This window comes from Aedes aegypti, chromosome 1 (assembly GCF_002204515.2).
Source record: "Aedes aegypti strain LVP_AGWG chromosome 1, AaegL5.0 Primary Assembly, whole genome shotgun sequence".
In the NCBI taxonomy this organism is placed as follows: domain Eukaryota; kingdom Metazoa; phylum Arthropoda; class Insecta; order Diptera; family Culicidae; genus Aedes; species Aedes aegypti.
The window spans coordinates 215,665,555-215,691,672 of NC_035107.1; the positions used below are offsets into that span (position 1 = coordinate 215,665,555).

The window sequence follows — 26,118 nt, forward strand, 5'->3', positions numbered from 1 at the left end:
GCAACCTTATTTCTGGAAGCATTAAAAGCTTCACTCAGTGAGCTTGATAAGCTGTGCCTTAGAAAAAGCTTCTCTTTTGAAGCTTGAAAAACTTTTCACCGGATCCTTGGAAAGCTTTTCTCGGAAGCTTGAAAAGCGCATCTCTATAAACTTCTCTCTGTGAGCTTTTCTCTGTAAGCTTCTCTCTGGAGACTGCACCATTTTTAAAATCTTTCCTCTTAGAAGGCTTAGAAAGTTTATCTTTTGAAGCTTGGTTCCCAGCATGAAGCTGAAATCGTGGATAGTTTGTCTTTGGAAGCTTCTTTTCGAAACTTAGTTAATTTCTGTCTGATATCTTGGAAAGATTTATCCTGGAAACTTTTTTTAAGCATCACATTTGAAGCTTTTATTTTGATGCTTGGAATGCTTCGCTCTTGAAGCATGGAAAGCTTCTTTGTGGAAGTTTTGAAAGTATGTCATCTGAAGCATAGAAAATTGAAACTATTTGGTTATGAATCATGACAAATTTCTATCAGAAAGCTTGGAAAGCTTTTGTTAGAAACTTAAAAAGCTTTTTTGATGAAAGTTATAAATTTTATTTTCGGAAGCTAGAAGCCTGGAAAAACTACACTCTGGAAACTTGGAAATCTTAACTTTGATAGCTTAGAAATTTTATTTTTTTTTCCTGGAAGCTTGAAAATTTGTTTTCTGAAAACATTCAAAGATTCTCACTAGATGTCTAAAAATATGAAATACTCTGGATGCATGAGAAGCTTATCTGCATGTTAGTATAGCTTCTCTCTAGAAGCCTGAACTTTTCTCTTACTTGGTGCTTAGAATGTTAATCTCTGGATGCTTGGATAAGTTTTCTCTGGAAATTCGGGAAGCTTCTCCCTGAAAGCTTGAAAGCCTATCTTGAACCAAAACTACTCCCAGAAATGTATGAGTACGTATTAGTTCAAATCCAATCGATCGTAACAAACTTCAAGCATCCGCTTTGCTGCTGCTTACCAAACCTCGCAGTTGATTCCGAAGACCCTAAAGTCAACATCGCACCTCGTTAGCTAAACAACCGTTTCATGTAACACTACTTGTTATCTGTTTGCAGTTGCTGCTGCGTGTTTGAATCATCAGAAACAACCGCGAAAATATTTCCTCCTTGAGAAACGTTCCTAGTTGTGCTGTTGCTGAGGAAGATTCATCATTTATATCATCATCGTCCAGTTTGCAAATGTGGAATGTTGTTATTGCTCTCCGCCACTTTGCCAACAGACCAACGAATCAAGGGCCAGTCTCTTCACGGTTTCTCGATAGGTTTCCCTCTAGTGGTAGGGTAGATGGGCCTGTATTCGCTACCCTAAGGATTTTTTTTTTTATTTTCTTCTTAATCAACTGACTTTTAAATCTTAATACGGTTAACGAAATCGGCTAAACATGGAAAAACATAAGAATTGATCAGAAACCTTATCTTTGTATTCAAAATTGTGGTGGCGAATACTGGATTACTTGTACCAATATTCACCATGTTTTCAATTTTGGTTTCTGAATCCTACATTGATATCTAATAATGTGTGGCAAATTCAGGAACATCATTACAAAATAGGGTGCAACGGAGCAAACATTTTAAGGATTTTTGAGGTTTCTGAGAATGTTTCCACATCATCTTACACCTTCAAAAAACGATATATAATCCTATATGGCGAATATTTATACAATGACGGATACCGGCACACCTACCCTAGATGATGGTCGAGAATTGAGCTCTTGACTTTTTTTTTTCCTCTGATGCACTTCAATCGGAGAAAAACGAAGGGGAGCCTACTTCAGCGAGGAATGCGCGTAACTTCAAGAAACAAGGAACAACTCGCTCTCCAAGGGAGAATTTATCGTTCTGGCCCAGAGCTCCCACACTGGACCGGTCTCGGAGGAGGTACGAATCGAAAACCGCCCGTCAATATAAAAAAGTTGTGCAATAGCGCGTTGGAGTTGTACGATGCCAAATGTTGCACAGTTCGCGGTGGGTGATCGATAGTCTTGTTGGGACAACTGCATTCTCGCGAATTGATTCGCGAGGGTTTTGCCGGTAGAATCGCGTGCTGGTTTACGATGGGGGTCTGTGAAGCGAACCGGACTCAACGGTATTCGAATAAGTGAGAAGCGGGCTTATAAAAACTGCTGTAGTAAATCTTGTTTTACTGCAGGGCTGGTAGAAGGTCTCAATATAGAGGTTTGGATCATATTTCAATGAAAGATTCTATATATAATTGACATGGTCGCTAAAGTCACGATTTTTCATCCAGAGCTTTCAGAGAATTTTGGAGAGAAATTCAAGATGCTCTTCTACCGAAACTTTCAGAGTTTCAGCTATTCCACAGGTTCTGATAAAATTCTTGAAGTATTTCATGAAGAATGTATGCCTAGTAATACTTCACGCAATATTCTTAGTAAAATGCCTGGACTGATTCTACAATAAAACCTTGTAAAAACTCCTATATGGTGATTCTTTGGGTTACTTACTGTTTTTTATCCCTTTTTGTTCTAGCTTTGTTCTTTTTTCCTTAGGCATGAGCTACTATTTTTAAGAAAGTCGCTACCATCCCTGTACTCACCAAATCCTGAATGGAATGTTCCATCTAACTGAAACTTGACGATCATTCGAACAAAATTGTTATCTCCAAGTCCTCGCTTGATGCGGGAAAATTTCACACGACAAATCGAAACCAGCCAAATGCACGCGACTACATGCGGTCGTGAACCTCCCCCGGTTGACTTGTGCCGCCCACCACCAGTCATCGTCTTCGTTGTTACCTACAAGAAAAAGCATGGCAGTTGTCGGTCGATCACACTCGCTGTACCGTTCCGTTGCTGCTGTCTAGTTGATTGAAAACCGATGCGTGATGCAAGAGACCCCGGCGAATATCATTATGGCGGAACGCCGAAGAAGACGGTGTGAATTGCTGCGCCATGTCGACGGCGGCGACGACGACGGACGGATCCGTATTGTATATTGTCTTTTGCTCATGTATAAAGATGCCATTGACCTTCACGGCAACGCGAAAAAAAAAACGCGACGACGGTGACTTTCTCGACGATGTGCGATTGCACGCGAAATACAGCAAGATGTGATAGTAACTGTTTAAAAGTTGATGGGTAATTGACAGATGGTTGAATGGCTCTTGACATATCTCGACGAGAGGATATGTTGATCAATATACATGTGCTTGGCAATGCGATTGAAAAACCATTCCAATGATACTGCTTAATTGTCAGTGGAATTTCTAATAATCAAACATCCTTTTGATCACACAAGCTTTTAAAACATGGGCAGTTAAATTCATTAAAAGGTATCTCTGTTTTCGTAAATCTCGTTTTGCGGCTTTTCAAGTTTCCAGAGATTTCAAGATTCTAGAGAAAAGCTCCTCAAGCTTTCAGAGAGAAGCTTTCCAAGATTCCAGAGAGAAAAAAGCTTTTAAGGCTTCCCGATAGAAGCTATTCAAGTTTTCAGAGAGAAGCTTTTCAAGTTTTCAGAAAGAAGCTTTTCAAGGTTTCAGAGAGAAAATTTCTAGCTTTCAGAGAGAAAGAAGCTTTTCAAGCCTCCAGAGAGAAGCTTTTCAAGCCTCCAGAGAAAGCTTTTCAAGCCTTCAGAGAGAAGCTTTTCAAGCCTCCAGAGAGAAGCTTTTCAAGCTTCCAGATTGCAGCTTTTCAAGTTTCAAGAGAGAAGCTTTTCATGCTTCCAGAGAGAAGCTTTTCAAGCCTCCAGAGAAAGCTTTTCAAGCCTCCAGAGAGAAGCTTTTCAAGCCTCCAGAGAAAGCTTTTCAAGCCTCCAGAGAGAAGCTTTTCAAGCCTCCAGAGAGAAGCTTTTCAAGCTTCCAGATTGCAGCTTTTCAAGTTTCAAGAGAGAAGCTTTTCATGCTTCCAGAGAGAAGCTTTTCGAGCTTCCAGAGAGAAGCTATTCAAGCTTCCAGAGAGAAGCTTTTCAAGCTTCCAGAAAAAAGCTTTTCAAGCTTCCAGAGAGCTTTTCAAAGAAGCTTTCCAAGCTTCTATAGAGTAGCTTTTCAAGTTTCCTGATTGAAGCTTTTCAAGCTTCCAGAGAGAAGCTTTACAAACTCCAGAGAGAACCTATTCAAGCTTTCAGAGAGGCGCTTTTCAAGCTTTCAGAGAGGCGCTTTTCAAGCTTTCAGAGAGGCGCTTTTAAAGCTTCCAGGGAGAAACTTTGCAAGGTTCCAGATTGCAGCTTTTCAAGCCTCCAGAGAGAAGCTTTCTAGCTTTCAGAGAGAAAAAGCTTTTCAAGCCTCCAGAGAGAAGCTTTTCAAGCCTCCATAGAGAAGATTTTCAAGCTTCCAGAGAGAAGCTTTTCAAGCTTCAAGAGAGTAGCTTGGGGCCTTCCTTAGCCGAATGGTTAGAGTCCGCGGCTACAAAGCAAAGCCATGCTGAAGGTGTCTGGGTTCGATTCCCGGTCGGTCCAGGATCTTTTCGTAATGGAAATTTCCTTGACTTCCCTGGGCATAGAGTATCATCGTACATGCCACACGATATACGAAATGCGAAAATGGCAACTTTGGCAAAGAAAGCTCTCAGTTAATAACTGTGGAAGTGCTCTTAGAACACTACGCTGAGTAGCCGGCTCTGTCCCAGTGGGGACGTTAATGCCAAGAAGAAGAAGAAGAGTAGCTTTTCAAGCATCCAGAAAGAAGCATTTCAAGTTTCCAGAGAGTAGCTTTTCATGCTTCTAGAGAGAAGCTCCAGAGAGAAACTTCTCAAGATTCCAGAGAAAAGCTTTTCAACCTTCAGAGGGAAGCTTTTCAAGCTTTTAAAGAGAAGCCTTTCAAGCTTTTAGAAACAAGCTTTTCAAGCTTCCAGAGAAAAGCTATTCACGATTCCAGAGAGAAGAAAGCTTTTGAAGAGAGCTCTGGAAGAGAGAGAAGCTTTTCATGCTTCCAGAGAGAAGCTTTTCAAGCATCCAGAGAGAAGTTTTTCAAGCCTCCAGAGAGAAGCTTCTCCAGGTTCCAAAGAGATGCTTTTCAAGCCTCTAGAGAGGAGTTCTTTAAGGTTTTAAAGAGAAGCTTTTCAAGCTTTTAGAGGAAGCTTCTCAAGCTTCCAGAAAAAAAGCTTGTCAAACTTCCAGAGGGAAGTTGTCCGAGCTTTTGATGCTCTGTGAGAGAAGCTTCTCAAGCTTTCAGAAAGAAGCTTTTCAAGCTTCCAAAGAGAAGAAATTCAAGCTTTCAGAGAGAAGTTTTCCAAGCTTCTAGAGGGATGCTTTCCAAGCTTTCAAAGAGAAGCTTTTCAAGCTTTAAGAGAGAAGTTATTTTGCTTTCAGAGAGAAGCTTTTCAAGCTTCCAGAGAAAAGCTTCTCAAGCACCCAAAAAGAAGCTTTTCAAACTTCCAGAGAAAATGTTCTCAAGCTCCCAAAAAGAAGCTTTTCAAGCTTCCAGAGAGAAGATTTTCAAGCTACCAGAGAGAAGCTTTTCAAGCTTCCAGAGAGAAGGTTTTCAAGCTTTTGAAGAGAAAGAAGCTTTTCAAGTTTCCAGTGCGAAGCATTACAATCTTTCAGAGAGAAAAGAGCTCTTCAAACTTACAGAAAGAAGCTTTCCAAGCTTCCAGAGGAAAGCTTTTCAAGCTTTTAGAGAGAAGATTTTCAAGTTTTAGAGAGAAAAAAGCTTATTGAGCTTCCAAAGAAAAGTTTTTCAAGCTTTCAGAGGGAAGCTTTTCAAGCTTTCAAAAAGAAGCTTTTCGAGCTCTCTGAGAGAAGCTTCTCAAGCTATCAGAAAGAAGCTTTTCAAGCTTCCAGAAAAAGCTTTCCAAGCTACCAGAGAGAAGCTTTTCAAGCTTCCAGAGAGAAGGTTTTCAAGATTTTAGAGAGAAAGAAGCTTTTCAAGTTTCCAGTGCGAAGTATTACAATCTTTCAGAGAGAAAACAGCTCTTCAAACTTACAGAAAGAAGCTTTTCAAGCTTCCAGAGAGGAGCTTCCCAAGATTCCAGAAAAAAAAGCTTTTGAAGCCTCCAGAGAGAAGCTTTTGAAGATTTCGGAGAGAAGTTTTCCAAGCTTCCAGAAAGTAGCTTTTCAAGCTTCCAGAGAGAAGTTGTCCAAGCTTTTGATACTTTGTGAGAGAAGCATTTCAAGCTTTCAGAAAGGAGCTCTTCAAGCTTCCAAAGAGAAGCTATACAAACTTCCAGAGAGAAGTTATTCAAGCTTCCAGAGGGATGCTTTCCAAGCTTTCAAAGAGAAATTTTTCATGTTTTTAGAGAGAAGTTTTCTAGCTTTCAGGGAAAAGCTTTTCAAGCTTCCAGAGAGAAGCTTTCCAAGCTCCCAGAGAGAAGCATTTCGAGCTTCCAGAGAGAAGATTTTTAAGCTACCAGAGAGAAGCTTTTCAAGCGTTTTGAGGAAAGCTTCTAAATCTTTCAGAAAAAAGCTTTTCAAGTTTCTTGAGAGAAGCTTTCCAAGATTCCAGAGAAAAAAAAGCTTTTGAAGCCTCCAGAGAGAAGCTTTCGGAGAGACGTTTTCCAAGCATCCAGAGAGTAGCTTTTCAAGCTTCCAGAGAATAGCTTTTCGTGCTTTCAGTGAGAAGCTTTTCAATTTTCCTGATTGAAGATTTCCAAGCTTCCAGAGAGAAGCTGTCAAGCTTCCAGAGAGCAGCTTCTCTAGGTTCCAGAGAAAAGCTCTTCAAGCTTCCAGTGAGAACGTTTTCAAGCTTTTAAAGAGAAGCTTCTCAAGCTTTTTTTAAGCTTCTAGAGAGTAGTTTTCTAAGATTCCAGAGAGAAATAAGCTTTTCAAGCTTCCAGAGAGAAGCTTTTCAATTTTCCTGATTGAAGGTTTCCAAGCTTCCAGAGAGAAGCTTCTCTAGGTTACAGAGGAAAGCTGTTCAAGCTTCCAGAGGGAAGCTCTTCAAGCTTTTAGAGAGAAGCGTTCCAAGCTTTTAAAGAGAAGCTTCTCAAGCTTCCAGAAAGAAGCTTTTTAAGCTTCTAGAGAGTAGCTTCCTAAGATTCCAGAGAGAAAAAAAGTTTTCAAGCTTTCAGAGAGAAGCTTTTCAAGCTTCCAGAGATAAACTTTTCAAGATTTCAGAGAGAAAAAGCGTTTAATGCTTCCAGAGAGAAGCTTTTTAAGTCATGCTTCCAGAGAGAAGCTTTTCAAGCTTCCTGATTGAAGCTTTTCAAGCTCCAGAGAGAAGCTTTTCAAGGTTCCAGAGAAAAGCTTTTCAAGCATCCAGAGAGAAGCTTTCCAGGATTCCAGGGAGAAAAAAGCTTTTGAAGCTTCCAGAGAGAAGCTTTTCATGCTTCCAGAAAGAAGCTTTCCAAGATTCCAGAGAGAAAAAAGCTTCTGGAGCTTCCAGAGAGAAGCTTTTTAAGCTTCCAGTGAAAAGCTTTTCAAGTTTTCAGAGAGAAGCTTTTAAAGGATCCAGAGAAAAGTTTCTCAAGGATCCAGAGTGAGAAGCTTTTCAAGCTTTCAGCAAGAAGCTTTTCAAGCTTCCAGAGAGAAGCTTCTCAAGAATCCAGAAAAAGGCTTTTCAAGATTCCAGAGAAAAGCTTTTCAAGATTATATGCTTTTTCAAGCTATTTTTTTTTAGAAAGAAGCATTTCAAGCTTCCAGAGAGAAGCTTACCATGCTTCTAGAGAGAAGCTCTTCATGATTCTAGAGAGAAGCTTTTCAAGATTTTAGAGAGAAGCTTCTCAAGCTTTCTTAGAGAAGCTTTTCGAGCTTTCAGAGGGAAGCTTTTCAAACATTCAGAGAGAAGCTTTTCAAGCTTCTAGAGAGAATCAATTCAAATTGCTAGAGAGAAGCTTTTCAAGGTTCCACATAGAAGCTTTTCAAGTTTCCAGCGAAAAGCTTTTCAAGATTTCAGAAAGGAGCTTAAAAGGCAGAAACTTTCGAAGCTGAAATCAGCTTTCGTTGCTTCAGACGTAAAGCTTTCGCTGCTTGCCGAGAGAATCTTTCAAGGCCTCCTGGGAGAAGTTTTACAAGCTTCTGAGGAAAGCATTCTAAGCTTTCAAAAACAAGATTTCACGGCTTCAAAAGAAAAGCATTCCAAGCCTTCAGAGAGATGCTTCTTATGCTTCCTAAGAGAAGCCTGCTAAGCTTGACTAAGCAAGCTTCTTCAGCTTTTGGAACTAACCTTTTCCATCTTTTTGAACTAAGGATTCCCAGCTTCTGGAAGTATGCTTTTCCAGCTTTTGGGAAAAAAAAACTTTCCCAGCTTCTGGGAAAAACTTTCCCAGTTTCTGAATAAAAGCATTTCTAGTTTCTGATAGGAAGCTTTTCAAGCTTCTTGAAGGAAGCTTATACAGCTCCTATAAGGAAGCTTTCTTAACTTCTGGAAAAAAAGCTTTCTAAGCTTTTGGAAAAAAGCTTTCTCAGCTTTTGGAAAAAAGCTTTCTCAGCTTTTGGAAAAAAGCTTTCCCAGCTTTTGGATGAAAGCTTTCCAAGCTTCTGGGAGGAAGCTTTTACAACTTATGGTAAAAACTTCTCCGCCTTCGGGAAGGAAGGATTGCCAGCTTCTCAAAAGAAGCTTCTCCTGATTCTGGATGGCAACTTTCTCAACTTCTGGAAGGACGCTTTCCCAGCTTCTGAAAAACTCTTTCCTAGCTTCTGGAAGGAAGCTTCCTAGTTTCTGAAAAAAAAATTTGTCAGCTTCTGGAAGCTCAGTTTCCCAGCTTAAGACTTCGATTCATAACTGCTCGCAGCTTATCAGGAACTATGTCATATTAACGCAAAAGATGACCCACTCCGGCGATAGTAATCGATCAAACCCGCTTAGATTCCGTTACCATCCATCCACTTTGCGATATAACCAATTAATCGGTCCTTCACTTGGCACTAACCAGATCGCCATTACGTTCTAACTGGACATGTCGTGCCAATTGCGGAGGAAAACCAATCGACCTAATTCATACACCTTAGCATCGCTCTAAAGTGCCTGGACGAACCCCCTCCTAAGCTTGATTCGAAGAACAAGCCCAACCAGCTTGAATAATTGAGCTTCGTGGCATGTAGGGGAACATGGTCCAAGACGCACTGATGGGGTAAAATGGCCCACCTCGTTAAATCATTCCTAGCTCGTTTCAACTTGTATTCTTTGCCAAACGATGTTAAAATATGTTTACCCAAGAGTTGCCGCCCCAACCCTTGGACATAAACTCATAGATTTCTTCTTAATTTTCCGGTAAAATTCAACATTTTTCCCTTTTTTGCCTAAACATTAAGGTTTTCCGATGATTTCATTAAGGAATAAGCGTTTCCATTCCACAGAGCAAACTCATGGAGAAACATGGTTGCTAACTACTGATTCTCCATACTAAATGGCATTTTACCCCATCCATTTGGTCATTTTGAACCACCCCCATTTTTCAATCAACTTTTCTACACGATTCAAACCCGTTAAAAAACTCAAATTTGGGAAATGTTTTCATGATGGTAGCTAGGAAATATTGTAAAGTTACAGTTAGAACTTCGAATGGCGTTAAAATATGGATCTCATTAGGAGAAAACGACACAAATCCTTAAAGTGGCATTTTGGACCATTTGACCCTAAGTCCTAACTTCCACGGATGACGACCGAAGACGAAGACGGTTTTGATCGCGTGGCAATCCGGTTCCGCTCGTCTCCTCCTGCTGCACTTCCAACAAGCAGAGACCAGCTGCTTTCTCAGTTATTTGCGTGACTTGGTTGGATCAACCGGCGAACGCGCGGCACTTCGCACTCAGAGCGCGCTGCAGAAACCGAAACGTATTAAATTTCAAGTTCTAGGCACGATCGGGCGGCGGCTGTATGCATACATTAACGGCACATTTTGCGTGCGTGGGAAGAGAGGCTGGTTTGTGGATGGAAGGCGGCCTGGGTCTCAAAAGCGAAATGATATTTTGTTTTGAGTGATGTGACTGGCAAACATCACCTGCAAGAAGAAAAATCAAAATTTTTCTTTCTTAATTGAGTAAAATGTTTTTTTTTGCAGATCCTGCCCTATAACTTTCATAGCAGGATCGCGAGTGCGTTGGAATCGCCTTCTTCTCACGTTTTCAAGACGGCAAGAGTTGAAGATCACAACGGTTTCGAATTTTACTTCACATTTAGGCATTGCAATGCCCTTTGCTTCAACAAATGAACTGGGCTGAAAGTCTCTCAAATAAAGAAAATTCATTCATTCAACAAATGAATTTGTTAAAGTTTCAAGAGCATTGTCAATATCAAGTTTGTCTTAAAAGAAACATGTTTCATATGCATTCCAGTCGGCTTATTTTTGAAAGTGTAGCTGGATTGGAATATTTGAAATGTAACAGGGACATGATCAGACTCAAAATCAGCATGAGTAACCAGTTGGCTACGAAGCTGACTAAAATTGGTTAAGTTCAAATCAATCGTAGACGGGTTTCTAGAAGAGGAAAAACAAAAAGGACTATCAGGGTATTGAATTGAGAAATATCCTCAAGAGAACTAACTCATCGAATAAAATTCTGCCGTTGGAAATTAATCCACAAGTGATGTTTGGCATTGAAGACACCAAAGACAAAATTTTTTTGATTTATTACGTGTCAATTTCTGAAAGTCAGTTTGGAGCAAATTTGCTTGCTGCCCAGTGTATTGAAAAGACAAATAGGCAGCAATGAAAGTATATTTATATAAGTACCCAAAGTTTCAAAAACATTGGTTTTAAATGACGAAAAAAGTTGATGTTCTATACAACTCTGAATGATGAAAGTAACTCCCTTACATGCTCCATCCAGTCGATCATAACGATAAACATAAAAGTTTGGATCCCTTTTGAGTTTAGATCCAGGTTTTAAATAAGTTTCAGTAAGCAACCTACGAACTCTTGTCCACAGCCACAAACTTTCCATCATTCAATGCTGGCTATCTCAAAGATTGTTTTCAGAGACCTCTGACGAGACCACCGCTGCGTCGCGATCAGTTGAAGAATTCATCCATTCACTTTTATCACTCAGCTCACTGCGCTTCTGCCTGGTCGTAAAGATCCCAACGACAGATGCTTCACGATAGGGTGACTAATTGCGAAGTGACACCAAACGTCACGTAGCACACTGCAGCGGCGGCTTCTTCTAGCAAGGTGATCGTGCTTTCTCCTGAGACTGAGATTCACGTGGATTTGATAAAAGCTGGCAAATCATTGCACGAATCCCAAGTCATCGTATTAGTAATGCACATGCTGAGACATTCAGTCATTTCGTATGCTAACTGCTAACGATCGAATCGTCGAGGATCATAGCTCCTGGGTTAGTCGGCGAAAGTTTATGATCCTCTGTCGGCCCCCAAAGCAGGGGACATTATTGTTTTGGTTTTTATAGTTTTTCCTTTCTATTTGTTGGTTCAGCTCACGCATTCCGTCGTCGGAAGCGAATTCGATCATTTCCGGGAGATGAGGACGGATTTCGTTGAATATTCAGATTGGCTGAACGAGATGTTATGACGACTTTCACCCTCTGCTATGCCGAAGTTGAATTTTTTCGATGCAAGTGACGGACGTCTCGGTTATGTCATCTAAGGGACACGGGATTTGAATGCTGATGAGATTAAGCGGCGGTTCGAGTTTTGTGACATGATAAATGATTAGTGGAAAGTGACGAAAGCTCGGACATGGAGAAAACCGAATCACCAGATAGGTATCGTTGAGATCTACGAATTAAATTTCCTGAACAATCGAGGTGTTTAAGGCTTTTTAGTACATTATAGTTTTAAATTTACCATTGCATTTGGTTTCGTTTTTCAAAAGAAAGATTTCGTTTTCATTTCAGAAATTTATATAAAAAACATTGATCCATAGATTTTTTCAGGGATTCTACTAACCATCCTTAAGATAGTGCTCTGAAGATTTCCCATTGCATATTCTAAAAAAATCTTTCTAAGCTTCTGAAAGTAAAAATGTATCCAATTTTATTAAAGAAAAAGAAAGCTTACTCAGCATCTGAAACAAGGTTGAACATTTGGTTCTGACAGAAATACTGGCAAAGTACGGGCTTTTTAAACATCTGGATGATCATTGGTTGACAGGCAATACCAATACGCAGTTTTAAAACGTCTCATATTGCTATACTGTCTCCTATTTGTCCTTTATGTTCTCGAAGTTGAAGTTCAACGAAGCACGTTTTACAATAGAAAGAGTTGGTTTCATCCATTTGTAGTCGTATTGTTATTTATAAAATCAAATTCCCTTTAGCTTTGAAGGATTACAAACATAAGCTTCTATATGTTATGATCTAGAAGCTTTTCTGTTCAAATCATTCATACTGCATAATTCATAATTGCATTGAATAATTCACGTTTTTGAAACATAACATCAATATCATGAAATCTAATTCTCTTAAAATAAGCTTACTGGTCCAAGCCATGTAAAAACATACTTAAGCCACTCCGGTAAGTTAAGTCAGTTGTAAATATATCTGATCATAACAACGGTAACAATTGGGGATTTTTTTTTTATTTCCGTACAAAGTGGGCCGAAGGGTCTCAGATTTTCATGAAACTTTTTCCACAGGCAGGGCTCATCAATATATGAATAAAAAAAATTGAGAAAAATTCAGGATCACTCATTTTCCCGGAAAACTCAGTTGGATTTTTTTTGTTTTCCTCTGACACTACTCACTTTGAAAAATCATAACTCAAGAACGAAGCATCGAAGAAACAAAGTTTTTTTTTATGAAAATGAAAGCAAATTTTCTCAGGAATAAAAAAAATAACTGGAAAAAGTTTTCCACAAAATTTTCCACCGTTGAGAAAATTCGTAAAGAAAAGCCGGAAAAACTATGTTCCAATTAGTGGAAAACTTTCAAATATATAATTTTGAGAAGGTAATTTCATAAGCTATATGTAGATGCTAGTATTAGAAAGTCAGCAGAAATTAATAACGCCAAACAATTTTTCGACTGGGCTGTGTCGCAAAAGGTGAAAGACCAATTTAAAAAAGATTGGGAATTTATCTATGCAACTGAAAATGACTATTCAGAGGCTGAAAAATTTCTTCAGGAGACATTTTTTAACCTTGTTCCAATTCCTGGAACAAAAAATATCATTCATTTATACCAAAAGACGAACGAAGCATTTTTGCTAGTAAATTCTCAAATGTACAAAAAAGTACATTTAAAAAATTTCAGCGATTAAAGCTTATGAAATTACCTTCTCAAAAATATATTTTTGAAGGAACATAGTTTTTCCGGCTTTTCTTTACGAATTTTCTCAACGGTGGAAAATTTTGTGGAAAACTGTTTCCAGTTAATTTATTTTTTATTCCTGGTAAAATTTGCTTTCATTTTCATAAAAAAAACTTTGTTTCTACGATGCTTCTTTCTTGAGTTATGATTTTTCAAAGTGAGTAGTGTCAGAGGAAAACAAAAAAATTCTAACTGAGTTTTCCGGGAAAATAGGCGACCCTGAATTTTTCTCAATTTTTTTTTATTCATATATTGATGAGCCCTGCCTGTGGAAAAAGTTTCATGAAAATCTGAGACCTTTCGGCCCAAACCCGTACGGAAATAAAAAAAAAACCCAATTGTATACTGTATATTTTAAACAGTTTGGCCACTTTTTTGAGTGTTTTTGTAGGTTTTTTTTCAGTAATTTTAAGTAATTTTAATATGGTTTATATTGAAATTTTCAGTCAAAAACTTCAAATCAAGATTTCTCGAGATTCCTCCTAGGGATTTTTTTAAAAATTGGCCCAGAGGTGCAGAATAACCTCAGGAATCGAGCACTGTACTCAAATTTGATGGACATTTTTTTTGCATAATAACGGTCTTTCGGGGCACCGTGTATTGACTTATAGTACGAGTGGTACTTGTGCACTTGACAGTTTGAATGTTAATGATCTGGGAGGGAGCAACCGATACAAAATTTATGTACGTCATAGTGAGCCGAGATTCTGCTGTCACGAACTGTCACTGTGAGCCCAGATCTTGAAGAATGGACAAACTTGATAAAAGCGCGTAATTGATCAAAACATTTTTTGCATTCCAACGAAGTTGACAACAGTCGGATGAAAATCAATTCCTGCAACACCCAAAAGCAATGCCACGTTAGTACCTTTTAATTTGATCGAATATAAAGTAATGAAACACGCATCTTTTTACTATTTTCCAATCATCATTAAAATTGAATGCACATAAAACTATGGCCCTTTTTCCAAGTTTGTCCAGAAATATCGAAGGTACACAATAAAAGAAAACTAGCGTTTTTCCCCTAGCCTGCCTTGATTGTCGTTGGTGAGCGTGTTGTGTCATATTTCATGTGTAGTATCGGTGCCTCCCTCCCAGTTAATGATCATTTTTGATAGCATAGCCTACTCAGCTATATAAATAACTACCACATCTTCTTTTCCATAATGAGAGATGGTCTTGTTTGACATTGATTATTTTTTCCGGCGATTTTCAAATTTGTTCCTACGTATATGTTGAGCACGTAGGTCTCTCTTTTTATGAATTTTCCAGTTGGACATTTACCTATCGCTTAGGAATCTTTTTCCTTCTATGGGAAATTTATTTACCATAGAAACCCGAATTTATATCTGGTTTTGACATCCGTACCCTTTTCTATCTCTTTGATGGTGCGGTCAAATTTTCAAACTTTTTTCTACATTCCTTGAGTCCATTTTTGACTACTCCTGATGGATTTTCATTCGCCCATTAGGCATCTCCCTTCGCTTGCCTTCTCCGGTAGAATTTTCATCCACCGCTAAGGCATCTCCCTCAATTGAGGCGAGAGTTTTCTTTTTCCGATAAGTTTCTATCTTTCGGAAAATCATACGTTTATAGTTACCCTTTATAGATGCATTGAGATCTATTCTGATCCAACTTCCGACTGGTTTATCCACTGTTCTTGGGTTCTTGATCGTCGCCAATGTGGTGCTTGTGCACTTGACAGATTGAATGATAATGCTCATTTTTGATAACATGGCCTACTCAGCTGTATACATAACTACTACAGTGCGAAACGTTGTAACTGTGAAATGTTTGTATATAAGATTCACTTTATAACAATTCTGTAAGGAAATTCGTTTCAAACAAACTGTTCCTTTCGTTATAGATAGTTTTGAATTTATGTAAAATGTCTTTAATTAGAAGACGTAGTGTTACTTGTAGGAAAAATAGATAAATTTTGCTGTTAAAAACACAGATGCAAGTTTAAAAAAATAATAATCTTGAAATAATATCTAGAAAGGGTTTTCTGTACGTCACTCTACTATTTGAAAATTATTCACGTAAAATCACAAAATATTAATTTAAAAATTAATTTCAATTTCTCTTGACTCAGATTCTTTATTTTACCAAGTTCTATGAAACAGTCGTTAGTCGTCCTTCACTAACATCTCGGACAGTCTCCCGGTTAAAAATTGATGGTTTTTCGAGGATGAGCTCATGTATTTATCAATGAATATGTATTTCTTAGTCGTACTTTTTAAGACCGACCGAATTTCTTATTCGATTTTTTGATAGTCCAAAAGTGAACAAGCCATCAAAATTGTATATTATTAAATCCATGAACAAAGTACCGTCCATCTTGCTTACTTCGACCAGCTATTACCGTTAGAATTTGAGGTCAACAGTTTTAATTGATAAATGTTTCAACCCTTCAATTTTATGATAGCCATGCAGCGTTAGCACGAAAAGTCTTCAAGTTTTACATAAAAGGTATTATTCAATCCAATGTACAAATTTTAAGGAAAATTTAAAAATTCTATTAGTTAGGGCAGATGTACCAGTTATGTACATAGAAGTTCTATCTTTCGCAATACTTGATAATTTGATTGATCTCATTTTTTGGCGTTTATTAGTGCTAAAATGCTAAAGTTTACGATATGCTACATATGGCGAAATAGGGAACCACTATGACAATAACTGGTACACATTTCTTATCTTTTTAGAGGTTTGGAGAAATTAATCACACTCTACTACGAATGCTGAGCAACAATAATCCTTATGTTCAAACGTGCATTGCACGTCGTGCAATAGTTTTCGACTTTCAAAGATTGGATTTTTGCGGGTTCTCGGCTACAAAACGTTAGATTTTCACATTGATTTTGCACTTTCATTCAACCAATCCAACATTTAAAAATTTTCTGTTTTATAATTCTGTTAGAATTCTAATTCAAACCGAAATGAAAGGGTTAACTAGTTTGCTGCTTTAAGACCCCTTTTTAACAGTTATATTTCATTCGAGACCTATGTGATGTGGTAAAAAAACGTTATCTTGGCAAATTAAATTTTTAACTACGTTCACTCTCTTCACATGAAAGTGACATATGGTATCAAATAATGTTGATCAATCGATTTGCGACACTTCTCAGGATTTTATCTACATCTTTATGAAAGTGCTCCACTAGAATCGATTTCAAATATGTATTAACGAAACAAACATTGAAAAGTTATGTTAAAATCTATACGACTCCAACATTTTATAAGAAGAAGCCATGCCTCCCCCTCAAGCCTGATAACCATTCATGCCTATGGGAAGAAAGCCTTCTCAAAACAAAAATTTTAAATCTTTTGAAAGAAGGATTTTGATTTTTGTTTAAAGAAAACTTACTTAGCTTCTGGAAAATATTCTGGAACAAGGATTTCTCATCTTCATTTCTCATTATCCATGATTTGACAGTGAGCATTCCAAGTCGTTGTAAGGAAAACTTAGCTTTTTATACTTTTGGAAGCAAGCTTCAAATACTTGAGAAAGGAAGCTTGTCACGATTTTAATAGTAAGCTTTACAATGCATAGCAAGAAAGTTTTCCATGGCTCTGAAAAGAAGCTAACGCATTTTCTGCAGGCAAGCTTTGACAGCTTCTGAATTGAAATTTTCCAGCTGCTAGAAGGAAGCTTTCTCGTCTCATGAAAAGAAGAAGAAGCTTTACCAACCGCAGGGAAGGATTTTCTTTTAATTCTAATATTAAGGCATTGATGTTTGTTTTTATAAGAGGAAGTAACTTTTGAAAGAAAGCAATCCCAGCTTAAAAAAAAGTATTTCCAGCATCAAGCTTTTCTAGCTTGTAAAAGGAAGCTTTCTGAGAATATGAATGGAACTTTTCATGCTTTTGAAGAGAAGCTTCACCAGCATTCCAGGCTTTTGAAAGTTAACTTTCTCAACATTGGGAAGAAACTTTCTTAGCAATTGACGAGAAACTTTCCTAGTTTCCAGTGAAAATCTTTTTATGCTACCAGAGAGAAAATTTTTATAAATTTTCAAAGAGAATGCAGAAAGAAATGTTCTCTGTTTCTGAAGGTAGATATAAGTTTATGGAAATAGCTTTATCAGCATCTGCAGAGAAGTTTTCCCATCTTCTGAATTAAAGCGCTTCTTCAAAAAGAGTTTTCAGGCTTCAATAGTGAAAAAATATATGAGGAATTTCTGAAGGGATTTCTGTGAAAAAATGTACAGGAATTTCTTGAGTTCCTGGAAGAACTGTATGACGAATCACAGAAATAAATCCCTCGATGTAACTGATGGAGTTATCTCTGGATGAATCTCTAGAATAGTCTCTGAATAAGTATCTTGAGATACTATAGATCCTTATCCTTGTGACAACATCCCCAATAGGGCGGATAATATTTAAAAATGTGTTAAAATCCAATCTCCCATATGTTCTATATCTCGTAACGTGGGTAGAGCACTTTTTCGAGGTGCGGTACGATGTAAGATCTGCCATATTGTACTCTTGTTGTATCTGTTCTTGTTAATACTGATAAGTTATAGTCGGAAGAGTATAAGAGAGTAACAAGTCACTAAGACCCACCTATTTGTCCTAGAGGTCGAAGTGGAAAAATGACTCAATCATCATCTGAGGCTGTTTCAATTCATGAGACAAGTTTTTTTTCCGAGTTCAAGTGCTTATATTTTAATATATAAGATGTAAACGATTCCGAATCAGTGGAGTACCAGACTTCCTACATTATAAAACAAGCTTCTTGTTTCAAGGAATCTAAATGTCTAATGTGATGAAACCTGTTCACCGTTCAAAAAACGACTTTGAACCTTATTAGTAGAACCAATAATTTGATACGTTGGAGTACCGATGCATGGTCAAAATCAGTACCATTCAACCAGCTTTGTGGCCGAGCCTGAATGAAGGGCGTGCTTTTGAGAGCTTAATGGTGCAAACTGTTTTCTCCAAAAGGTATAAATAGCGGTATCTTTTTCTAAAGAGGCTCTATGCAAAATGCTAAAGAATGATAATTGTACAAAAAAACGACTACTTCATTATTTCTCAATAGTAATGAAGTAGAACGACATGCACTAAACAAAGGACACGGGTATACCACAAAAGATCAAAGAAAACTGGTCACAGTGGTTTATCCCGAACAGAAACAGTATGTTTCTTACCATCGTTACCATAAAAATGGTGTTCTGTGATGTTTTCAGCATTTTCGGTGATGACTTTCTTTATTATGATTTCAAGAATTGCTTTTCACTTTGGGATAAGAAGGTTGTAATTAAAAAATCTTATAGGATTTAAAGCATTTCTTAGCATAGATTTTCTAAAGCATAGTGAATCATCGTACTTGCAACACGATATAAGAATGTAAAATGGCATCTATGGCAAAGAAAATTCTGAGTTAATGACTGTGAAAGGGCTCTAAGTATACCCAAATGAATAGAAGGTTAAATGCTAGTAGTATTTCCAATGAGAAAGAATGTTACAATAATCTTTGGAAAAATTGCAAATAATATAATATAGCAGTGAGACTTACCAATGGACTCATTATTTGAGGAATTACTCTCGAAATTACAGGTTTCTTTACGAAAAAAAATCAATAAAATCCAGAGAAGTTCTTGGTGCTATGTTTAAAAAAATCCTTTTTAAAATGCATGGAACTTCTAGTCCTTGCAGGAATCCTTTATGGGCTTTGTTGGAGAAATTACTGCAAAAGGTTTAGATGTTTTCTTGGATAAATCTTTGGATTAGTTTTGTATGGTCTTCCTTGAATAAACCTTTGTAAAAATTCCTGGGTACGAATAAAAAAATACTAAGTATGTTAGGTTGTTAATTGCGTTCGAAGAGGCTTGTTTTCAAGAATCGCAAGTAATCTTCCTAAAATCTCATCAGATAAAAATAGAAAGAAAAATGTAAGAAATCTACTAAGATAGGCTAAGACGTCATTCTCCACCAATCTAAATAGATAGTTGAAAAAAACTCCATAAAACTCTTTCAATAATCAATTAAAGCAGCGCAACAGCAAAATAATTAAAAAAAAAAACAAGTGAAATAATCAATTAGTAACTAAAAAGTGATTTCAAAACTGAAAACATTAGCCATGAATAGTAACCAATCATATTATGCGAAACTTTATATGTGGTATACTGTATTGTAATCTGAAACATGTCTTAACAGTTATCCGTTAAGGACACGACTTGATTGCTGAATATTAGATGTTGGTTAGATTTATGCAAATGTTGAAGTTTTGGCTCTGCTGCTCTGGCCTATGCTTAAATGGTGTCAATCATGATGAAAATCATTCTCCCAAAATTTGAAGAGATCCGGAGGAAATTTGAATGTTTGCAGTAAAATTATAGAATATTTTTTGATGAGGATAATTTGAGGATTGATTTCCCAAGTTTTTAGTGAGTAGGACAGCATTTAAATCTGATGAAGAAACCCTAGAACCAATTCATATCAAAATAACTGAACAAATTTTCTATCGAGTTTCAGAAAAGTTACTTGAATAATACATGTTTAAAACTGCAGTGATCTTTAAAATTTATTTAAAAAAAAAAGTTTTGCTGAGACTTCTTTAGAAGGTAGGTCAGAAGGCTCTTCTGGTTATCCGCCAAGAATTACTCTAGAAATTTTGATTGCAATTTAACAAATCTGACGGAAATATGTCGGGTTTTAATCAAACTACACCCGATTCTGTTTTTGCACGGATTTTTTTTTACACGGCCGTGCAAAAAAAAGTTTCCATACATTTTTTTCCGCAAAAATCTTATTTTTGCATGAAACGTCGAGAACTAGTGTTATTTTTTTTTGCACGGTTTTTGAAATTTTGAACTGAAAACTTTTTTTGCACGGTACGCATCCCCCGTGCAAAAACAGAAGCGGGTGTATTCGATTACCTCACCCATAAAATACTGTCAAACATTGTTCCTCAAATTTAATGCGAGCTTTCACCACAAATTTCGTCAAACAAACAAATTTAGCCAGATTTTTTTTTGCCTGGAGTTTTGCAGAAAAATCGCCATAAATTCCTATCTTTCTTGAATTTTAGATGTAAAGAATAAAAATAATGTTTGTCTATCGAATAACGATAGTTGCTTTATCTTTACATCACGGAAATAGTGACCAATTTTGTGAAAATAGTGACCAAGTCACTAAAAAGTGACTCGCTACCAGCATTGCCGTCATTGATGTGGAAAGTATCTTGTTAGAACCCGGATACAATTCATATCAGTAAATTGCAAAACATTTAAATCCAGAAACCACTTAGGATTTCTTGAATAATCATTCAAATAGATGGCAATATATACTACAAGGATCTAATACATGAACTGAGATAGAATTTAACAAGTCGCTTGAACCCGAATTACATGGATCACTCAACAAGAATGGCAGTTGATGGAAGTTCGAACTATGCATTTTTGACAGATAATACATTTCCTAAACACTTCCAGGAAACTTGTACTCATCTGGTTTACGCAGAGATGGTAGCAACAAGGGTCTTGAAACTAGGAAGTCTAGAGACTTCTTGCCTGAAAAAAGAGACTAAACAGAAACAAAAAAAAAAAAGACCGATCAAATAGAAACCAATAAAACAAAACAAAAACTTACTGGAAATAGGAGATAAGATTCCCCAAAGAATATATTTAAATATATTAAAAAAAAAGAAATTCCCAATGACATTAGTACAATTTATACTGTTCCTTTATCTTTATGTACGTTTTCATTGAGTTTCTTCAGAAATTACTCCGAAGATTCTTCAAGAGTTCATTTTGCGATTTTACTAGCATCCAAGAGTCAGGAGATTTACCAAAGGGATGTCTCCTGCAAAATGCCTAGCAGTTTATTCCAGATATTATTGGAGGTTATTTTTTTTAGAAGGTTTTCAGAAGGAAATCCTGAAATAACATCTTATGAAACTTCATAAATCCCCAAAGTATGCCCCACAATGTGCTCTGAAAGAAAACCAGAACTCTTGAGGAAACTTTCCTAGACAAATCGCTAAGGTAATTGACAAAATAATCGTGCCATTCTCTGTAAAGTATCGCGCGTGATTTTTTTTTTATTTTTTTTTTTTTTTGAAAATTATTGGACGAAATCTCTGAAAAAATTTGCGTAGAAATGATCGGAAATATTACTGGAATGATTACTCTAAACTAGAATTAACTTTTTAAACTAAAATTTCATTTAATCCTTTAATGAAATACTGGAAAAATTTCTAGAGGAACTTCAAAAGGAATCTGTTAAATATATTGAGGAGTTCCTGAAAGAGTATTTAACATATTTCCCCGTATGTTACCTGGAGGGATTTTTAGAACGATTCCTTTGAGTAAATGTGGATAAATACTTTTAAGAGTTCATATGAAAACACCTAGAAGGATTAATAGAAATAATTGGCGTAGAATTTTTGAAGATTTTCCTGGAAAATCTCTATATAATAACAACTAGGAAAATCGGTGGAAGAATATTATCAAAACACATTATGGAGAAAACTCTTAGATAGTCTCGGGAAAACTACTGTCGGTAAAACCGTTGAAATCTTTCAAGGATTTCATGAAGAAAATTCTGAAGATTTTTTCTAAGCACACCTTGAACCACCGCTGGAAGAATTTATGTGAGAATCTGTGGATGATTTATTTGAAAAAAAAAACTGTAGAGATTTCTGAAGGAGTCTCTGAAAAAGTGACGTAAGAACTCTCTTAAAAACACTAGCAGGATTGCTGAAGCTTTTCTACTAGGAGTCTGAGAGGAACTTCATGAAGAAACTAAGGAATAGTCTTTGAAGGTTTTTCTGAAACCTCTAAAATTTGGCAGCAGAATTCACTGCATGTTAAATAAAAAATACTAGAGACTATTATGGTATATACAGAGACTTTGGAGACCATTAGGTTAATTCCAGCGCGTATTTTCTTCGAAGAAAAGAAAATTTCCTTGCTGGTGATTAATGGAAGAAAGTTTCTTTTCTTCGAACAAATTATTTGCCGAACTTCATCTTTATACCGTTAAAATAGAGATTTTTAAAAAAAGTTGCATTGAATTAGAAACCTAGTCTCTAAAAACACTGCTACCAGCCTTAGGTCTAAAGGATACGCTCAATTGTTTTTAAGTTAAACAATAGTCAAAGTAAAAAAATGGTATCCAGTGCATCAAAGATCTACTGTCTCTTTCTGTTGCTTACTCGAGTAGGAGTAAACAACCGCGTCAATTATCATATTATGTTTTGAAGAACAAATCAAAACTCGTAGTTAATAGTGAAATAATTAAATTTGATATCACCGTCAAACCTCCATGAGTCGATATCTGAAGGGAGCATCGAAGGAAGGACCTTCCTTGGAAGGCTGATTGAAGCGACCATCATAACAATCAGTTTTTTTTTACTGTGGTTCCATTAATTGATATTGTGTAATGGAACATCGACTCATGGACTACATGTTATTTCAAGAACAAATTTCAATTATTGTTTGCAGTTACAGCAAAGCAGTAAATAATTCAATTACAAATTACAAAATTTTCAATTTCTTAGTTTTTTCTTCAGCTTAGATAAAACCAGTTAAAACATATCATCATACTTAGTTTCTATTTGATATTGTATCTAAATTTTCCAAAACTTTAATTCCATTCAAAAATAAAGATTGAAAATTGTTGTATGAGCACCCTCGAAGAAAATATGTGAGAGCGCGATGTATTCTCAACCTACTATGATTTACAAATCCTGAAATCAAACATTACTAACCTTTAAGATGATGGTTGCGCTTCCTCCTTTCCTGTTTTCCTCCGCTTGCTCCTTCAATTAGTGTTTCAGTTTCTTCCGAAACTCACTTGTCAAACCTTCATGAACTTTCCGATAGGAAAATTCATAAGACTATTCGTCAGCACCACAACTCTTCTGCCTTCAGTTTTCCCCGTAAGCTTGTCACGACGCGATTTACGAGCGCTTCTTTTCTCCTCAGTAAATTTATCGGACAATGTATTGTCGATTTTTTTTTCTATCGAAAACAATCGCACTTCGTCACTTGTTTGCGAAATCACCGCGTCACTTAGACAACAAGAGAAAACCGAAAAAAAAATCACCACCCAACAAAGTAGGCCCTTTCGGGGTCAATCAATTTCGGAGCTTTGCCAGTTGCCAGGTCACTCAACCGAGACCGAGACGTCGCCTACTTTTTTTTCTCTGTGTTGTGTCGAAAGAAGAATTTGTCTTCAAGGCGACGAACCTGGTCGACGTTGTCGTCTTGTAACTTCTTCTGCTCTTTGGTTCACCAACACATACACACAACGACAACAGTTGTGACACTCTCTCCCTCTTGCGCAAAGAAAAGCTGGATGAAATGGAGAAAAACGAGATTGGTCAAGAGGAATTTCTTCACAAGCTTCCTTCGGGAACGTACCAAATCAATTTGTGGCTTTTGCGCTTGATCGTTCGTTTCTCGCCTGCTACGATCCGTACAAATCGACTTTTTGTTGCTGTCGATAGTCGTCCGAATAAATGACCGCAATTCCGCAATTCTTGATGTTTTTTTTCGCTCCCGAATCCCACAAAGCTGTCATTCACTCGATTCCGTCACTACTGAACACTGATTTTTTTATGGCCACCCGAACGGATGCGGCGTTGATTAGCACTTAGAACTGCATTCCAAATTATTCACATTATTCTCGTTTTCTGTTTTTGTTTTGATGTCACCCACGATCACAAAAACAATGGATTTAACCTTCAAATTCAGAACTCATTCATACGGCAAGCGTCAGCACTATATTCATTCGTTGTCAGAGTTTTCCTCAATTCTGAAGCGAATAAAAATCGCATACTCTCTCACCAAACAAGCGAAATTCTCTCGCGATTTCGTTCTGGTTCTGTGCAGCACTGCATCAAAGGTAGCTGTGAAAAAGATCCGTAATCGCACAATTCTTGCGATCTCTTCGGCCGCGATCGATTCTTATAGCGACGAAAATGGGGCCTTCTGATTCACCTTCAAGAAAGATAGAGAGGCAGTTGGATGGATGAAATGGGAGGTCACTTTCTCACAGACGCGGACGGCGATCCGCGCAGCAAACAAAGGGTCTGCGTCTGACAGCGAAGCGGAATCTCTACAGACTGAATCGGAGTCCGCGAGTAAACCGAAGCGGGAGTCCACTGTGGGGTTCGTGATTCCATGATGGCCAGTATGCGCGATCGGGTTTTCTTTTTCGCGAGAGAATTCGTTTGCGCGAGTTTGTTGGTGAGTGTAAGCTGCGCGATTGATGTTCGAAAAAGATGGCTCAGCTGGAGGGTTTGTAGAAAAACAATGTTGCTTAAATGGGTTTTCATCGCAGAAAATTTGATTGAAATAATAATAATAAAAAAAATAGTTTACTTAATACGCAACCAAATTATGGTATTTATAATTGAATTGCATGACAATGTTTCATTTAAGTTATACTGGCATAATTTACCTAAATTTATTGTTGAAAATATTAGAGTACATGAAGGTGATTATAGAACGAAGCCACACCTCAAATTTTCAAGAGCACAAGACTTGAGAACCAAACAGCACTCCGCGTTAAAAGTCTATCCCATTGGTCACAACCAGGAAGCAAGCAAGTTGATTGGTTTTCTATGCGATCTGTTGTCAGATACTCTCGTCTTGTGCACTTGAAAATTCAAAGTTTGGCTTCGTTTTATAATCACCTGAAAGGTATTGTAATTGATTTATTTTTAGTCCACTGAAGACACAAATTCTACTTAATGCAATTTAATTAGCGTTTCCGTACCTGAAAAAACTTCAACATCTGCGAAAGTCCAGTGGTGAAATAAATGCGCAGTAGGGTGATGTGCTAATATCAATCCTACTAAGCTTTGACCAGTAAGAACCTGCAATTTTCCCCGTATTGCAGTGAATGATGCTGATACAATCCGATGCCAAACTATTCTTTCCCATTGTGCAATAAGATTTTGATAAATCGAGATCGTTAATTGGAAAAAATGCAATGAAATTATTATTTACCGTTGCCAACATTCGTCGTATTCATTTCCATATCGGTCGTAATGAGTATTGATTCATCTCACAACTAACGGTTCACTGTGAGTAGTCAAAATACACCACTTCAACATTATAATAAAATGTTTTACTAGACTATTTAGGCCTCCCTCTCCATTCCACAGCATGATGAAATATGTGAATTTCCCTTAACGTTCAACGCTCCATCATCGTAACCATCGTCATTATCAGAAAGATTGGTGTTCATTCATTTATTTAGTTAACATCTAAACAGATAACACTGAATCAACAATTTCACGCCACAATACTCGGTTCGTGGCCGCATCTCTCCATCCTCGGTTCTGCCCCATGCTCGCCAAATCGATACGCACTTGATCCGCCCACCTAGCTCGCTGCGCTCCTCGCCTTTTTGTACCAACCGGATCCGAAGCGAACACCATCTTTGCAGGGTTGCTGTCCGGCATTCTTGCAACAAGCCCTGCCCATCGTAGCCTTCCAGCTTTGTCCACCTTCTGGATACTGGGTTCGCCGTAGAGTTGGGCGAGCTCGTGGTTCAACCTTCGCCGCCACACACCGTTTTCCTGCACACCACCAAAGATCGTTCTAAGCACCCGACGTTCGAAGACTCCAAGTGCTTGCAAGTCCTCCTCGAGCATCGTCCACGTTTCATGCCCGTAGAGGACTACCGGCCTTAAAAAAAAAGACACTGACACGTTAATGCTTCCAGTGGGAATTTATGCCCTTTGAAGGAAGTCCCACACTAGACAACGGACTAGCATGCAACGCCCAATGGCACAGTCGGAAAACATTCCTCACGAAAAGTTTACCGGTCTGAGGCGGGAATCGAACCCACACTCCCTAGCACGATGCGGCTAAATGCCTGGTGACACTAACCGCACGGCTACGAAGCCCACAAGGCCTTATGAGCGTTTTGTGCATGGTACATTTGATGCGGGTAGGCCATAGTAGGCCCGACTTCCACTGATGACAACAGACACGAAAGTCCATCACCTTGTCGTAGTCCCC

The 26,118-nt window shown here is 37.6% G+C and overlaps 1 protein-coding gene across 3 annotated transcripts in view; it reads right to left on the reverse strand.

Annotated features, from left to right (window-relative positions):
- LOC5574622 (ATP-binding cassette sub-family G member 8) overlaps window positions 1-24,225 on the reverse strand; it is a 237,720-nt gene extending 213,495 nt beyond the window's left edge. For 2 of the 3 annotated variants that reach the window (XM_021857552.1, XM_021857547.1), the window contains exon 1: window positions 22,851-24,225. The gene's annotated coding sequence lies outside the window, so the exon portion shown is untranslated. The remainder of the gene's footprint in view (window positions 1-22,850) is intronic. The other variant, XM_021857548.1, reaches the window with a different exon arrangement.
- Between the last annotated feature and the right edge of the window lie 1,893 nt (window positions 24,226-26,118).